Genomic DNA, 4758 nt, shown 5'->3' with positions numbered 1-4758 from the left:
TCAAAACTAATTTCAATCATATCTTTTCAAAAATATCTTCTTATCTTATCTTTTTCAAAAATTTGATTTTAAAATATCTTTTCTAACTTCTTATCTTCTCATCTTTTCAAAATTGATTTTCAAATTTGTTTCAACTAACTAACTAACTTTTTGTTTGTTTCCTACCTTTTTCAAAACCACCTAACTAACTCTCTCTCTCTAATTTTCGAAAATATCTTCCCTCTTTTTCAAAAATTCTTTTTAATTAACTAATTATTTTAATTTTTTATTTTAATTTTCGAAAAAAAAAATCAAATCACTAACCTTTTTTCAAAAACTATTTTCGAAAATCACTAACTATTTTTCAAAAATAATTTTCGAAAATTCCCTCTCTCTCTTTTCTTCTCCTTTTCTTCCACTCACCTAAAGGGAACCTCTATACTTGGGTAAAAAGGATCCCTATTATTATTATTTTTCTGTGCCCTCTTCTTTGTCATATGAGCAGGGACAGAGAAAAAGGCATTCTTGTTGAAGCTAATCCAGAACTTGAAAGGACTCTGAAGAGGAAACTAAGAAAAGCTAAATTACAACAATCCAGAGACAACTTGATTGAAAATTTCGAACAAGTAAAGGAGATGACAGCCGAACCCAACAACAATGCAAGGAGAATGCTTGGTGACTTTACTGCACCAAATTCCAATTTACATGGAAGAAGCATCTCCATTCCTACCATTGGAGCAAACAATTTTGAGCTGAAACCTCAATTAGTTTCTCTGATGCAGCAGAACTGCAAGTTTCATGGACTTCCATCAGAAGATCCTTTTCAGTTCTTAACTGAATTCTTGCAGATCTGTGATGCTGTTAAGACTAATAGAGTAGATCTTGAAGTCTACAGGCTCATGCTTTTCCCATTTGCTGTAAGAGACAGAGCTAGAATATGGTTGGACTCTCAACCTAAAGATAGCCTGAACTCTTGGGATAAGCTGGTCACGGCTTTCTTAGCCAAGTTCTTTCCTCCTCAAAGCTGAGCAAGCTTAGAGTGGATGTTCAAACCTTCAAACAAAAAGATGGTGAATCCCTCTATGAAGCTTGGGAAAGATACAAACAGTTGACCAAAAAGTGTCCTTCTGACATGCTTTCAGAATGGACCATCCTGGATATATTCTATGATGGTTTATCTGAATTAGCTAAGATGTCATTGGATACTTCTGCAGGTGGATCTATTCACCTAAAGAAAATGCCTGCAGAAGCTCAAGAACTCATTGACATGGTTGCTAATAACCAGTTCATGTACACTTCTGAGAGGAATCCTGTGAGTAATGGGACGCCTATGAAGAAAGGAGTTCTTGAAATTGATACTCTGAATGCCATATTGGCTCAGAATAAAATATTGACTCAGCAAGTCAATATGATTTCTCAGAGTCTGAATGGAATGCAAGGTGCATCCAACAGTACTCAAGAGGCATCTTCTGAAGAAGAAGCTTATGATCCTGAGAACCCTGTAATAGCAGAGGTGAATTACTTAGGTGAACCTTATGGAAACACCTATAATCCATCATGGAGAAATCATCCAAATCTCTCATGGAAGGATCAAAGGCCTCAACAAGACTTTAATAATGGTGGAAGAAACAGGTTTAGCAATAGCAAGCCTTTTCCATCATCCACTCAGTAACAGACAGAGAATTCTGAGCAGAATCCATCTAGCTTAGCAAACTTAGTCTCTGATCTATCTAAGGCCACTGTAAGTTTCATGAATAAAACAAGGTCTTCCATTAGAAATCTGGAAGCACAAGTGGGCCAGTTGAGTAAAAGGATCACTGAAATCCCTCCTAGTACTCTCCCAAGCAATACAGAAGAGAATCCAAAAGGAGAGTGCAAGGCCATTGACATAAGCACCATGGCCGAACCTGTAAGGGAAGGAGAGAACGTGAATCCCAAGAAGGAAGACCTCCTGGGACGTCCAGTGGTCAATAAGGAGCTTCCCTCTGAGGAACCAAAGGACTCTGAGGCTCATCTAGAGACCATAGAGATTCCATTGAACCTCCTTATGCCATTCATGAGCTCTGATGAGTATTCCTCTTCTGAAGAGAATGAGGATGTTACTGAAGAGCAAGCTGCCATGTTTCTTGGTGCAATCATGAAGCTGAATGCCAAATTATTTGGTATTGAAACTTGGAAAGATGAACCTCCCTTGTCCACCAATGAACTAAGTGATCTGGATCAACTGACATTGCCTCAGAAGAGACAGGATCCTGGAAAGTTCATAATACCTAGTACCATAGGCACCATGATCTTTAAGGCTCTGTGTGACCTTGGTTCAGGAATAAATCTCATGCCTCTCTCTGTAATAGAGAAACTGGGAATCTATGGGGTGCAAGCTGCTAGAATCTCATTAGAGATGGCAGATAATTCAAGAAAACAGACTTATGGACAAGTAGAGGACGTGTTAGTAAAGGTTGAAGGCCTTTACATCCCTGCTGATTTCATAGTCTTGGATACTGGAAAGGAAGAGGATGAATCCATCATCCTAGGAAGACCTTTCCTAGCCACAGCAAGAGCTGTGATTGATGTGGACAGAGGAGAATTGATCCTTCAAATAAATGAGGACAACCTTGTGTTTACAACTCAAGGATCTCTCTCTGCATCCATGGAGAGGAAGCATAAAAAGTTTCTCTCAAAGCAGAGTCAAACAAAGCCCCCACAGTCAAACTCTAAGTTTGGTGTTGAACTCCCATATCCAAACTCTAAGTTTGGTGTTGGAGAGTCTCAACAATGCTCTGAACATCTGTGAGACTCCATGAAAGCCCACTGTCAAGCTATTGACATTAAAGAAGCGCTTGTTGGGAGGCAACCCAATTTTTATTTATCTAACTATATTTTTCTTAGTTATATTTCTTTATAGGTTCATGATCATGTGGAGTCACAAAATAAACAAAAAAAAATCAAAAACGGAATCAAAAACAGCAGAAGAAAAATCACACCCTGGAGGGAGCACCTGCCTGGCGTTCAACGCCAGAACAGAGCATGGTTCTGGCGCTGAACGCCCAAAATGGGCAGTGTCTGGGCGCTGAACGCCCAAAATGGGCATCATCTGGGCGCTGAACGCCAGAATGGCACCCTGGAGAAGAGCTGGCGCTGAACGCCCAGAACAAGCATGGTTCTGGCGTTCAACACCAGAAATGGCCAACAAATGGGCGTTGAACGCCCAAAATGGGCACCAACCTGGCGCTGAACGCCCAGAGTTGTGTGCAAGGGCATTTTACATGCCTAATTTGGTGCAAGGTTGTAAATCCTTGAACACCTCAGGATCTGTGGACCCCACAGGATCCCCACCTACCTCACCATCTCTCTCCATTCATGATCATCCCTTCTGTTTTCCATTCACCACTCACATCCATACATCCCACTTACCTACAAAATTCAATATCTCTTTCCCACCCAATCCCACCCATATGGTCGAATACACACATCCCCCCATCTCCTCCATATCTTCTTCTTCTTCTTCTTCTTCTTCTTCTATTCTTTCTTCTTTTGCTCGAGGGCGAGCAACATTCTAAGTTTGGTGTGGTAAAAGCATAAGCTTTTTGTTTTTCCATAACCATTAATGGCACCTAAGGCCAGAGAAACCTCAAAGAGGAAAGAGAAGGCAAGTGCTTTCACCTCTGAGCAATGGGAGATGGAAAGATTCATCTCTAAAGCCCATCACTAAGAAAAAGATGGAGCAAGCAAGAGAGCCCATTCATGGAGCTCAAGAGGCGTATGAAGCTCATCACCATGAGATCCAAGAGATGCCTCAAATGTATTTTCCTCCACAAAACTATTGGGAGCAAATCAATACCTCCCTAGGAGAATAAAGTTCCAACATGGGACAATTAAGGGTGGAACATCAAGAGCACTCCATCATCCTTCATGAAATAAGAGAAGATCAAAAAGCAATGAGGGAGGAGCAACAAAGACAAGGAAAAGACATAGAAGAGCTCAAGGACATCATTGGTTCCTCAAGAAGGAAACCCCATCATCACTAAGGTAGATTCATTCCTTGCTCTTATTTCTTCTGTTTTTTGTTTTCTATGTTAAGTGCTTATCTATGCTTGTGTCTTCATTACATGATCATTAGTAGTTAGTAACTTTGTCTTAAAGTTATGAATGTCCTATGAATCCATCACCTCTCTTAAATGAAAAATGTTTTAATCAAAAGAACAAGTACATGAGTTTCGAATTTATCCTTGAACTTAGTTTAATTATATTGATGTGGTGACAATGCTTCTTGTTTTCTGAATGTATGCTTGAACAGTGCATATGTCTTTTGAAGTTGTTGTTTAAGAATGTTAAATATGTTGGCTCTTGAAAGAATGATGACAAGGAGACATGTTATTTGATAATCTAAAAAATCATAAAAATGATTCTTGAAGCAAGAAAAAGCAGCAAAGAACAAAGCTTGCAGAAAAAAAAATAGGCGAAAAAAAATTAGAAAGAAAAAGAAAAAGCAAGCAGAAAAAGCCAAAAGCTCTTAAAACCAAGAGGCAAGAGAAAAAAGCCAATAACCCTTAAAACCAAAAGGCAAGGGTAAATAAAAAGGATCCCAAGGCTTTGAGCATCAGTGGATAGGAGGGCCTAAAGGAATAAAATCCTGGCCTAAGCGGCTAAACCAAGCTGTCCCTAACCATGTGCTTGTGGCGTGAAGGTGTCAAGTGAAAACTTGAGACTGAGCGGTTAAAGTCAAGGTCCAAAGCAAAAAAGAGTGTGCTTAAGAACCCTGGACACCTCTGATTGGGGACT

The 4758-nt window shown here is 39.7% G+C and overlaps 1 non-coding gene across 1 annotated transcript; it reads right to left on the bottom strand.

Moving 5' to 3' along the window:
- Positions 1 to 1009: 1009 nt before the first annotated feature.
- Positions 1010 to 1117, bottom strand: LOC112730774 (small nucleolar RNA R71). Its single transcript, XR_003166584.1, has one exon. It is a non-coding gene; the product is annotated as a small nucleolar RNA R71 (small nucleolar RNA).
- Positions 1118 to 4758: the final 3641 nt, after the last annotated feature.

The sequence above is a fragment of the Arachis hypogaea genome, chromosome 12 (genome assembly GCF_003086295.3).
Source record: "Arachis hypogaea cultivar Tifrunner chromosome 12, arahy.Tifrunner.gnm2.J5K5, whole genome shotgun sequence".
NCBI lineage: Eukaryota > Viridiplantae > Streptophyta > Magnoliopsida > Fabales > Fabaceae > Arachis > Arachis hypogaea.
Note: the sequence above shows the minus strand (reverse complement) of the source record. Positions and strands in the feature narration are given on the sequence as shown.